General features: G+C 46.0%; 3 non-coding genes across 3 annotated transcripts; all 3 read right to left on the reverse strand.

Annotated features, from left to right (window-relative positions):
* Nucleotides 1-8,065: 8,065 nt before the first annotated feature.
* Nucleotides 8,066-8,138, reverse strand: TRNAR-UCG (transfer RNA arginine (anticodon UCG)). Its single transcript has one exon. It is a non-coding gene; the product is annotated as a tRNA-Arg (tRNA).
* Nucleotides 8,139-9,889: 1,751 nt separating this feature from the next.
* TRNAR-UCU (transfer RNA arginine (anticodon UCU)) lies at nt 9,890-9,962 on the reverse strand. Its single transcript has one exon. It is a non-coding gene; the product is annotated as a tRNA-Arg (tRNA).
* A 1,751-nt stretch (nt 9,963-11,713) lies between these two features.
* TRNAR-UCG (transfer RNA arginine (anticodon UCG)) lies at nt 11,714-11,786 on the reverse strand. Its single transcript has one exon. It is a non-coding gene; the product is annotated as a tRNA-Arg (tRNA).
* Between the last annotated feature and the right edge of the window lie 1,607 nt (nt 11,787-13,393).

The raw sequence follows: 13,393 nt of genomic DNA on the forward strand, positions 1-13,393 counted from the left end.
AAGTCGAATTTACAGTGTAAGAATACACATACAGACACTGCAGTGGCAGGTCTGAGACATGATTACAGAGCTACTTATGTGGGTGGCACAACCAGTGCTGCATGCCCACTAGTAGCATTTGATTTACAGGCCCTGGCACCTCTAGTGCACATTACTAGGGACTTACTAGTAATTCAAATATGCCAATCATGGATGAACCACTTATATACAATTTAAACAGGAGCACTTGCACTTTAGCACTGGTTAGCAGTGGTAAAGTGCCCAGAGCAACAAAAACAGCAAAATCAGAGTCCAGCACACATCAACAACCTGGGGAACAGAGGCAAAAAGTTAAGGGAGACCACGCCAAGGATGAAAAGTCTAACACGTGTCCCCCCCAGCTAAAAGTGGGGAGCAACTACCCAACCTCATGGGAGTTCTCATCACTAAGGCGGAAGAACCTGGACAGACCATCAGCATTGGCGTGTTCTGTACCGGGTCGATGTCCCACCGTAAAGTCCATCCCCTGTAGGGAAATGGACCACCTCAACAGTTTTGGGTTCTCACCCCTCATCTGCATTAACCATCTGAGGGGTCTGTGGTCGGTCTGAACTCGGAAGTGAGTCCCAAACAAGTAGGGTCTTAGCTTCTTCAGTGCCCAGACCACAGCAAACGCTTCACGTTCTATGGCACTCCACCTACGTTCCCTGGGTAGTAACCTCCTGCTAATGAAGGCTACGGGTTGATCTAGGCCCTCTTCATTCAGCTGTTAGAGTACTGCTCCAATACCATGCTCTGAGGCGTCTGTCTGTACAACAAACTCCGTGGAGTAGTCAGGTGCCTTCAGCACAGGTGCTGTGCACATGGCAGCCTTCAGGGCATCAAAAGCGTTCTGGCAAGCCTCTGTCCAGATCACTTTCTTGGGTTGCTTCTTAGAAGTCAACTCAGTTAAGGGGGTAACAATGGTACCATATCCCTTAACGAACCTCCTATAGTATCCTGTGAGACCTAAAAAGGCTCTCACTTCAGTCTGGGTCTTGGGAGGCTCCCAAGCCAGAATCGTGTCAATCTTAGGCTGTAGGGGTGCCACCTGGCCACTCCCCACCTGGTGTCCTAAGTACACAACAGAACCCTGCCCTATTTGGCACTTGCTCGCCTTAATAGTGAGGCCTGCCTTCTGCAGGGCCTCTAACACTCTCCAGAGGTGTTGCAGGTGTTCCTCCCATGTGGAACTAAACACAGCAATGTCATCCAGGTAGGCGGCACTGAACTCATCCAGTCCTGCCAACACCTGGTTGACCAACCTCTGAAAGGTGGCAGGGGCATTCTTCATCCCAAAGGGCATCACATTGAAGTGGAAGTGCCCATCGGGGGTAGAGAATGCTGACCTCTCCTTTGCCCCTTCAGTTAAGGCAATCTGCCAGTACCCAGATGTTAAATCAAACGTACTGAGGTACTTGGCAGCTCCTAACCGATCAATGAGCTCATCAGCTCGGGGGATGGGGTGTGCGTCAGTCTTGCTGACCGCATTGAGACCCCGGTAGTCCACACAGAACCTAAGTTCTGGAGTGGCACCAGGAGCAGTAGCCTTTGGGACCAAGACCACTGGGCTGGCCCAAGGACTGCTGGAGTGCTCAATAACCCTTAGGGCTAACATTTTGGAGACTTCCTCCTTAATGCAAGCCCTCACCCTGTCAGTCACCCTGTAAACCTTATGTTTAACAGGTGTACTGTCCCCAGTGTCCACATCATGTGTGCACAGGTGTGTGACTCCTGGGATCAGGGAAAACAGTGAGGCGAACTGTCCCAGCACGTGGCGACAGTCCCTCTGCTGTTCCTCAGTCAGGGAGGGGGAGAGGATCACTCCCTCCACAGACCCATCTTTCTCTCCTGCAGACAGGAGGTCAGGAAGAGGCTCACTCTCTTCCTCCACCCCGTCATCTGTCGCTAGGAGCATGGATAGCTCAGTTCGCTCAAAGTGTGGTTTGAGGCGGTTGACATGTAGGACCCTCAAGGGGTTCCTGGGGGATTGCAAGTCTACCAGATAGGTGACCTCGCTCTTTCTTTCCACCACCTCAAAAGGCCCAGTCCACTTATCTTGGAGAGCCCTAGGCTCTACTGGTGCCATGACCCACACTTTTTGTCCAGGCTGAAACTCAACCAGAGTGGCATTCTGGTCGTACCACCGTTTCATGTCCTCCTGGCTTGCTTCCAGGTTCTCCTGAGCGAGACGCCTGAAGCGGGCAGTCTGGTTTCTTAGTGCCAGCATGTAGCTAAATACATCCTGGGGTGGTTTACTAGGAGCTTTCTCCAAAGCCTCCTTCACCAGACTGAGCGGTCCCCTCACAGGGTGGCCATAGATGAGCTCAAAGGGGCTAAAGCCAAGTCCCTTTTGAGGCACCTCCCTGTAAGCGAACAGAAGGCATGGCAAGAGGACGTCCCACTTACGCCTCAAGGGCTCTGACAGGCCCTGAATCATGCCTTTCAAGGTGCGGTTGAATCTCTCAACCAGACCATTACTTTGGGGGTGGTAAGGGGTGGTGAACTTGTAGGTTACCCCACACACCTTCCACAGAGACTTCATATAAGTGGATATGAAGTTTGTACCCCTATCAGATACTACCTCCTTGGGGAACCCCATGCGGGTAAAAACCCCCATCAAGGCACGTCCCACCACGGGGGCGGTGACCGTCCTTAGAGGAATAGCTTCTGGGTACCGTGTGGCATGGTCCACCAAGACCAGGATGAACCTGTTGCCCAGGGCTGTCTTGGGATCCAGAGGCCCCACAATGTCAATTCCTACCCTTTCAAAGGGAGTACTGACTACCGGTAAAGGTTGGAGGGGAGCTTTGCATTTCCCCCCACTCTTGCCACTTGCCTGACAAGTCTGACAAGATCTACAATAAGCAGCTGACTGCTTGTTCATCAAGGGCCAGTAAAAGTGGGAGACAAGCCTCTTATAGGTCTTGTCCTGCCCTAGATGTCCTGCCAAAGGCACATCATGAGCCAAACCCAGTAGGAAGGTCCTGAAGCCCTGGGGTACCACCAGCATACGAGCTGACCCCGGCTCAGGAACCTTAGGCTCACTATACAGGAGGCCATCCTCCCAATAAATCAGGTGAGTACCTGGCGCCCCGCCAGCCGCCTGGGCTGCAGCCTGCTGCCGCAGTCCCTCAAGAGTAGGGCATTTCTTCTGCGCTGTGCAGAATACTTCCCTGGTGGGTCCCCCTTCCTGCTGCCACTGCGACAGCTCAGGGACCTCCCCCAGTTCAGCCACCTGTTCCCCTGTAGGTTCCGGGGCATCACCCTCAGGCTCTGCCTCCTCCCGGACCGTGGGAACTTCTGGGGCGGGTTTCCCGCGCCTCCTGCCTTTCCTCTTCTTGGCGGTCCCCTGGGCCACTGTTTCAGGCTCCAGGGGCTCTTGACTACCCTGATTGGCTGCCATAGACCGGGTGGATACGCATACCCACCCAGGCAGACCCAACATCTCCAAGTGAGACCTGTGTTCCACCTCCTTCCAAGGGGAATCCTCCAGGTCGTTGCCTAGCAAACAATCAACAGGCATGGTTGGACTCACAGCTACTTTCCAGGAACCTGAGACCCCCCCCCATTCAAAGGGAACCTGCGCCACTCTGCAGAGGCGCTCAGAGTTGTCTACTGCAACTACTTGGTGAAGTACCCGGGGATCAATCTGCTCTTCAGACACCAGGTGACTCCTCACTGTAGTCACACTGGCTCCTGTGTCTCTCAGAGCCTCCACCCTCTGTCCATTGATGGTCACCCATTGCCTGTACTTCTTAGTGTTATCAGGCACTAGGTTTCTCTGGACCATCTCACTGTCCCCTAGTGAGACAAGGGTCATTTCTGCTGGTTCCCACCCACCTGAAACCAACTCCTCCCCAAGCGCTACACTGGCCAAACCCTGGGACGGTGCACCAGTGGGTGCCGGTGTACTTTTGGGGCATTTGGGGTCCCCCCTCACATGACCCACCTGGTCACATGAATAGCACTTACGTAGGGGACCACCTGCCATTGGCTTCCCTTTGGAGAACCATGGCCTCTTTTCACTGGGGGGTTGGGAATCCTTACCCTGGGAATCAGTTTGGGGCCCTTTAGAGAACTCATCCTGTTTGCCCTTACCCCCCCCTTTCTTCTGAGAGGGACCCTGCCCACCCTTGGCGTGGTCTCCCCCATACCTCTTCTGGACCCTGGTGCTCTCCCAGCGGTCCGCTTCCTGTGCAAGCTTCCTGGGGTCAGTCAGCTTGCTGTCAATGAGGTGCTGGCGCAGCTCTGGAAAACATAAACTGTACAAGTGCTCCCAAGCAATTAAATTGTAAAGCCCCTCATACGTGTTTACCTTACTGCCCTTCACCCAACCATCCAGTGACCTGCAACAAGAATCAACACATTCCAACCATGTTTGGGATTCCTTTCTCTTGTAGGATCTAAACTTCTCTTTGTACTGCTCAGGGGTGAGACCATACCTGGTAAGTAAGGCCTCCTTCATGGCAGGGTAGGTGAGACTCTGAGCATCCCCTAAGGCCGTCAGTGTGTCCCTCCCCTCTGCCTCAAAATGCTTCCACAGGGCTGCCCCCCAATGAGCTTCAGGGACCAGGTTCATGTGGAGAGCTGACTCATAACCCTTGAACCACAAGTAGATATCATCCTCCCTCTTATAATCCCTCACAAGGTCTTTTGGGATGTGTACCCTTCTCTCAGGCTGCACTGTAGAATTGCTGCCACCATCCTTACTGGACTGGCTTCTATGATCTATCTCTTTCAAGCTAAGCTCATGAGCCATTGTTATCTTCTTCTCCTCAAGGGCTAGCCTTCTCTGCTCCAATTGGTACTCCCTTTCTGCCTGTCTGTCCTGTAACTCTTCAGGTGTCAGACCCTTGGAGGATACACTGCTACTTGCCCTAGAGATTCTCCCCTGAGACATAGCAGGCCCACCCACTACATCAGTGTGAGTGACTTGCAACTCCTCTTCCCCCTCTGGCTCCTCATCTGTGTGCCCCTCAGCTGCTTTGGCTGCCACCCAGGCCCTCAGCGCCTTTTGCAGCTCAACCTTCTTGGATGAGCTCTCAATGGGACAGCCAACATTCCTACAAAACTGCTTCAACTGAGCCACCTTGTAGCTCTCCAATTTCTCCAAATCAAAAGCAGTTTCAGCTAGGGCATCTCCAGACTGAGACATGATGAGAGGTTAAAAAAAAATATGCACAGTTCCAAAAACAGAAAAGCAAGTTCTCAAATGAAGTTTCAGCAAAGTCAATCCCGGGATCAGCGAAAAAAAAGAAACTGAATGCAGAGAAAAACAGTCCAAGTAAAAAACAAAAATCACAAGACTAGTAGTATGTGGTCACGTAGTGGTCTGAGATCAAAACAGTAGTGTACACTTAATTACTGTATGTCAAGTACAAATACAAGTCCAAATCCCGACCGCTGATCACCAATGTTAGAAATGGGGTCTTTGGTTGACAGTCAGGTTACCCCCTGTTCAAGCAAGGACCCTCACTCTAGTTAGGATAAAAGAGAATCACCCTCAGCTAACCCCTGCTTACCCCCTTGGTAGCTTGGCAGAGCAGTAGGCTTAACCTCAGAGTGCTGGGCGTAAAGTATTTGTACCAACACACACAGTAACTTAATGAAAACACTACAAAATGACACAACACCAGTTTAGAAAAATAGGAAATATTTATCTAGACAAAACAAGACCAAAACGACAAAAATCCAACATACACAAGTCAAGTTATGATTTTTAAAAGGTTTAAAATAAAAAGAGTCTTTAGGTAGTTGTAACAACACACTAGCGCTGCTAGTGTGTAAATGTACCTGGTTTGCGTCAAAAATAACCCCGCACGGGCTGTGCGCGTCGAAAATAACCCTGCACGGTTATATGCGTCGAAAACAACTCGGCACGGCGATGCGCGTCGAAACAGCCAGCCACGTGACGGTCCGAAAGTCCCGCGGCGCAGGTTGCGATCTCTCAGCCTTCGTCAGCGATGCTGCGCGTCGTTTCTCCTGCTCCGGGCGTCGATTCTTCGGTCGCGTTTCCTGCGGCGTCGTTTCTCAGCTGCGGAGCCGGCGTCGCGTCGTTTTCTCAGCCGCGATCGGATTCGCGTCGATCTTTTCTCCGCACGGCGCTCGGTGCGTGTATTTTTGTCCTTAGGCTGCCAGCCTCTCCTTTCAGGGTCCCAGGAACTGGAAGGGCACCACAGAGCAGAGTAGGGGTCTCTCCAGAGACTCCAGGTGCTGGCAGGAAGAAGTCTTTGCTATCCCTGAGACTTCAATAACAGGAGGCAAGCTCTACATCAAGCCCTTGGAGATTTCTTCTTCAAGATGGAAGGCACACAAAGTCCAGTCTTTGCCCTCTTACTCTGGCAGAAGCAGCACTGCAGGAAAGCTCCACAAAGCACAGTCACAGGCAGGGCAGCACTTGTTCCTCAGCGATCAGCTCTTCTCCAGGCAGAGGTTCCCCTTGATTCCAGAAGTGTTTCCAAATTGTGAGTTCAGGGATCCCAAACTCCACATGTCCATCTCTTCTCTAGGGGAATCTACACTTTAATCATATTTAAAGGTAGCCCCCATATTATCCTATGAGAGAGACAGACCTTGCAACAGTGAAAACGAAATTGGCAGTATTTCACTGTCAGGACATATAAACCACATTACTATCTGTCCTACCTTATCCATACACTGCACCCTGCCCTTGGGGCTACCTAGGGCATACCTTAGGGGTGCCTTACATGTAAGGAAAGGGAAGGTTTAGGCCTGGCAAGTGGGTACACTTGCCAAGTCGAATTTACAGTGTAAGAATACACATACAGACACTGCAGTGGCAGGTCTGAGACATGATTACAGAGCTACTTATGTGGGTGGCACAACCAGTGCTGCAGGCCCACTAGTAGCATTTGATTTACAGGCCCTGGCACCTCTAGTGCACATTACTAGGGACTTACTAGTAATTCAAATATGCCAATCATGGATGAACCACTTATATACAATTTAAACAGGAGCACTTGCACTTTAGCACTGGTTAGCAGTGGTAAAGTGCCCAGAGCAACAAAAACAGCAAAATCAGAGTCCAGCACACATCAACAACCTGGGGAACAGAGGCAAAAAGTTAAGGGAGACCACGCCAAGGATGAAAAGTCTAACACTCCGGCACACACCACTTCAATCTTACAGTTTTTGTGCTATCATAGGACCTTGGAACTTTTGGCAAGTGGACAGAAGCAGTCAGAGAACCACATCACAATACATACTCCTTTGTCTGATACCTTTCACAACAAACTGCTCTTGGAAAAAGACGTTAACCGGTCCTTGCTCTCAGACAGACACAGAAAGCCTATCACCACCTCTACGAACATATTTCAATCAAACCAATATATATCATTCAATAATTATGCCTCTGTATCAATATAACTACATCTCGAGACAGAAAGGAATTTAAAAAACAATCTGCCCATTTGAATAACCAGCAGAGTTTTAAGGACGTACAAATTGGAATGTGACAATTTCAGAGTTCCTCATTCATAAGAAGTCTGTGAGATAGTATATCAGAAAGATCTCAAGTGTATAGCAAAAATGGTTGTAAGGGTGATTTTTACCACACAATTGCAACTAGGTGCCTCAATCTGCAAGAGACCAGTCCTTGACAGATTACACAACTGGGGCAACAGCAAAGGCAGCAATTGTGTCAATCGTTTATGATTCTTCTCTAGTACTATACTTTTTCTGAGGGACAATTTGCATTATTCCTGGAGAAAATCATAGAGCTTCTACCCATGCATAGTTTCTGCTTTCTGCACGCACACACTCCCTGCAATGAATCTATCCACAGTTCTGTTCAGAATGATTGCGCCATGTCATATTGTTGTATACGTATTGCATATCCGTGGCATTTATGAAGAGGTACTTTGGTATGGCAGAAAGACAGAAAAGTAGCAATGCTGAAGGCATAACGTGACTGATTGTGCAGTTTGCATTGGGCTTTCTTAATGAGTGAGAGTGAAAGGAGTATTGTAAGAGTGTGTTTCCAGTTTGTATGTAAAGATAAGTTGGGTGCTGTGAGAAAAAGACTCAACCATGAAGGGACTCGAACCCTCAATCTTCTGATCCGAAGTCAGACGCCTTATCCATTAGGCCACATGGTCACTGACTGCAATAAGTTTGGGTGTTTAGGGTTAGGTGGTATGAATGGATGTGGAACATATCAATTACAGGTGCGCAGGACAGGATCCCATACCGTTCTTCATCTTCTTTCCATCAAAGGAGTTTTTTCAAACAATATCTAGATAATTTCCAAAGTTTCATATCTTATGATGTGCTTTTTTGCCGTTAATCCTCCTTCTTCTTTTATTGAATACTCTGTTTTATGCTGCAATGGTATTTTTGGATTATTTGAAAAGAGAATGAAACTGCTTTGACAGTAGTTCAGACTTCCCATTTATTGACTTGCTAATTTGCTCCCTGAATTAGCTTGTACAAGTGACATGAACAGGGCCTTGACCTAAGCACGTACCTGAAAGCCTGTCACCACCTCTAGAAATAAAATTCACAGCAGCTCAAAACATTCATTTTGAAAGAGAATATTTCAAGTGAGTCCAAGTTTAATTTCAATAAAGAAAGTTGTATAAAATGACACGCTGCACATTTGGGTAACCAGCATGACTCTTTTCAGTGAAGAAGTGGAATGGTTCTGTTGCAATATACTATCACCCTGGGAAGCTGCTACGAGGAAGAGTAAACAATATGATTAGGTTTCAGCAAAAATGTATTAGTTCAGGGTGTGCACCTCCGATAGACTTAAACTTACACACCCTGGTCTGTGAGAGTAGTGCCCTATCCATTGCGGCATTGAGGGTAATCTGCAAGACAGAGTTCCAAAATCATCCTTTCATCTCAGTTCATGGCCACATACAGTATTTCTGCAGTCATTCGTTTCACTTTTCTGTCTTTAATTAAACTGACCATTTTAAACCTCCGGCACACACCACTTCAATCTTACAGTTTTTGTGCTATCATAGGACCTTGGAACTTTTGGCAAGTGGACAGAAGCAGTCAGAGAACCACATCACAATACATACTCCTTTGTCTGATACCTTTCACAACAAACTGCTCTTGGAAAAAGACGTTAACCTGTCCTTGCTCTCAGACAGACACAGAAAGCCTGTCACCACCTCTACGAACATATTTCAATCAAACCAATATATATCATTCAATAATTATGCCTCTGTATCAATATAACTACATCTCAAGACAGAAAGGAAGTTAAAAAACAATCTGCCCATTTGAATAACCAGCAGAGTTTTAAGGACGTACAAATTGGAATGTGACAATTTCAGAGTTCCTCATTCATAAGAAGTCTGTGAGATAGTATATCAGAAAGATCTCAAGTTTATAGCAAAAATGGTTGTAAGGGTGATTTATACCACACAATCGCAACTAGGTGCCTCAATCTGCAAGAGACCAGTCCTTGACAGATTACACAACTTGGGCAACAGCAAAGGCAGCAATTGTGTCAATCCTTTATGATTCTTCTCTAGTACTATACTTTTTCTGAGGGACAATTTGCATTATTCCTGGAGAAAATCATAGAGCTTCTACCCATGCATAGTTTCTGCTTTCTGCACGCACACACTCCCTGCAATGAATCTACCCACAGTTCTGTTCAGAATGATTGCGCCATGTCATATTGTTGTATACGTATTGCATATCCGTGGCATTTATGAAGAGGTACTTTGGTATGGCAGAAAGACAGAAAAGTAGCAATGCTGAAGGCATAACGTGACTGATTGTGCAGTTTGCATTGGGCTTTCTTAATGAGTGAGAGTGAAAGGAGTATTGTAAGAGTGTGTTTCCAGTTTGTATGTAAAGATAAGTTGGGTGCTGTGAGAAAAAGACTCAACCATGAAGGGACTCGAACCCTCAATCTTCTGATCAGAAGTCAGACACCTTATCCATTAGGCCACATGGTCACTGAATGCAATATGTTTGGGTGTTTAGGGTTAGGTGGTATGAATGGATGTGGAACATATCAATTACAGGTGCGCAGGACAGGATCCCATACCGTTCTTCATCTTCTTTCCATCAAAGGAGTTTTTTCAAACAATATCTAGATAATTTCCAAAGTTTCATATCTTATGCTGTGCTTTTTTGCCGTTAATCCTCCTTCTTCTTTTATTGAATACTCTGTTTTATGCTGCAATGGTATTTTTGGATTATTTGAAAAGAGAATGAAACTGCTTTGACAGTAGTTCAGACTTCCCATTTCTTGACTTGCTAATTTGCTCCCTGAATTAACTTATACAAGTGACATGAACAGGGCCTTGACCTAAGCACGTACCTGAAAGCCTGTCACCACCTCTAGAAATAAAATTCACAGCAGCTCAAAACATTCATTTTGAAAGAGAATATTTCAAGTGAGTCCAAGTTTAATTTCAATAAAGAAAGTTGTATAAAATGACACGCTGCACATTTGGGTAACCAGCATGACTCTTTTCAGTGAAGAAGTGGAATCGTTCTGTTGCAATATACTATCACCCTGGCAAGCTGCTACGAGGAAGAGTAAACAATATGATTAGGTTTCAGCAAAAATGTATTAGTTCAGGGTGTGCACCTCCGATAGACTTAAACTTACACACCCTGGTCTGTGAGAGTAGTGCCCTATCCATTGCGGCATTGAGGGTAATCTGCAAGACAGAGTTCCAAAATCATCCTTTCATCTCAGTTCATGGCCCCATACAGTATTTCTGCAGTCATTCGTTTCACTTTTCTGTCTTTAATTAAACTGACCATTTTAAACCTCCGGCACACACCACTTCAATCTTACAGTTTTTGTGCTATCAGAGGACCTTGGAACTTTTGGCAAGTGGACAGAAGCAGTCAGAGAACCACATCACAATACATACTCCTTTGTCTGATACCTTTCACAACAAACTGCTCTTGGAAAAAGACGTTAACCGGTCCTTGCTCTCAGACAGACACAGAAAGCCTATCACCACCTCTACGAACATATTTCAATCAAACCAATATATATCATTCAATAATTATGCCTCTGGATCAATATAACTACATCTCGAGACAGAAAGGAATTTAAAAAACAATCTGCCCATTTGAATAACCAGCAGAGTTTTAAGGACGTACAAATTGGAATGTGACAATTTCAGAGTTCCTCATTCATAAAAAGTCTGTGAGATAGTATATCAGAAAGATCTCAAGTTTATAGCAAAAATGGTTGTAAGGGTGATTTATACCACACAATCGCAACTAGGTGCCACAATCTGCAAGAGACCAGTCCTTGACAGATTACACAACTGGGGCAACAGCAAAGGCAGCAATTGTGTCAATCCTTTATGATTCTTCTCTAGTACTATACTTTTTCTGAGGGACAATTTGCATTATTCCTGGAGAAAATCATAGAGCTTCTACCCATGCATAGTTTCTGCTTTCTGCACGCACACACTCCCTGCAATGAATCTACCCACAGTTCTGTTCAGAATGATTGCGCCATGTCATATTGTTGTATACGTATTGCATATCCGTGGCATTTATGAAGAGGTACTTTGGTATGGCAGAAAGACAGAAAAGTAGCAATGCTGAAGGCATAACGTGACTGATTGTGCAGTTTGCATTGGGCTTTCTTAATGAGTGAGAGTGAAAGGAGTATTGTAAGAGTGTGTTTCCAGTTTGTATGTAAAGATAAGTTGGGTGCTGTGAGAAAAAGACTCAACCATGAAGGGACTCGAACCCTCAATCTTCTGATCCGAAGTCAGACACCTTATCCATTAGGCCACATGGTCACTGACTGCAATATGTTTGGGTGTTTAGGGTTAGGTGGTATGAATGGATGTGGAACATATCAATTACAGGTGCGCAGGACAGGATCCCATACCGTTCTTCATCTTCTTTCCATCAAAGGAGTTTTTTCAAACAATATCTAGATAATTTCCAAAGTTTCATATCTTATGCTGTGCTTTTTTGCCGTTAATCCTCCTTCTTCTTTTATTGAATACTCTGTTTTATGCTGCAATGGTATTTTTGGATTATTTGAAAAGAGAATGAAACTGCTTTGACAGTAGTTCAGACTTCCCATTTATTGACTTGCTAATTTGCTCCCTGAATTAGCTTATACAAGTGACATGAACAGGGCCTTGACCTAAGCACGTACCTGAAAGCCTGTCACCACCTCTAGAAATAAAATTCACAGCAGCTCAAAACATTCATTTTGAAAGAGAATATTTCAAGTGAGTCCAAGTTTAATTTCAATAAAGAAAGTTGTATAAAATGACACGCTGCACATTTGGGTAACCAGCATGACTCTTTTCAGTGAAGAAGTGGAATGGTTCTGTTGCAATATACTATCACCCTGGCAAGCTGCTACGAGGAAGAGTAAACAATATGATTAGGTTTCAGCAAAAATGTATTAGTTCAGGGTGTGCACCTCCGATAGACTTAAACTTACACACCCTGGTCTGTGAGAGTAGTGCCCTATCCATTGCGGCATTGAGGGTAATCTGCAAGACAGAGTTCCAAAATCATCCTTTCATCTCAGTTCATGGCCACATACAGTATTTCTGCAGTCATTCGTTTCACTTTTCTGTCTTTAATTAAACTGACCATTTTAAACCTCCGGCACACACCACTTCAATCTTACAGTTTTTGTGCTATCATATGACCTTGGAACTTTTGGCAAGTGGACAGAAGCAGTCAGAGAACCACATCACAATACATACTCCTTTGTCTGATACCTTTCACAACAAACTGCTCTTGGAAAAAGACGTTAACCGGTCCTTGCTCTCAGACAGACACAGAAAGCCTATCACCACCTCTACGAACATATTTCAATCAAACCAATATATATCATTCAATAATTATGCCTCTGTATCAATGTTAGAAATGGGGTCTTTGGTTGACAGTCAGGTTACCCCCTGTTCAAGCAAGGACCCTCACTCTAGTTAGGATAAAAGAGAATCACCCTCAGCTAACCCCTGCTTACCCCCTTGGTAGCTTGGCAGAGCAGTAGGCTTAACCTCAGAGTGCTGGGCGTAAAGTATTTGTACCAACACACACAGTAACTTAATGAAAACACTACAAAATGACACAACACCAGTTTAGAAAAATAGGAAATATTTATCTAGACAAAACAAGACCAAAACGACAAAAATCCAACATACACAAGTCAAGTTATGATTTTTTAAAGGTTTAAAATAAAAAGAGTCTTTAGGTAGTTGTAACACCACACTAGCGCTGCTAGCGTGAAAATGTACCTGGTTTGCGGCAAAAATAACCCCGCACGGGCGGTGTGCGTCGAAAATAACCCGGCACGGGTATATGCGTCGAAAACAGCTCGGCTCGGCGAGGCGCGTCGAAAAAGCCAGCCACGCGACGGTCCGAAGTCCCGCGGCGC

Source organism: Pleurodeles waltl, chromosome 4_1, assembly GCF_031143425.1.
Source record: "Pleurodeles waltl isolate 20211129_DDA chromosome 4_1, aPleWal1.hap1.20221129, whole genome shotgun sequence".
Lineage (NCBI taxonomy): Eukaryota > Metazoa > Chordata > Amphibia > Caudata > Salamandridae > Pleurodeles > Pleurodeles waltl.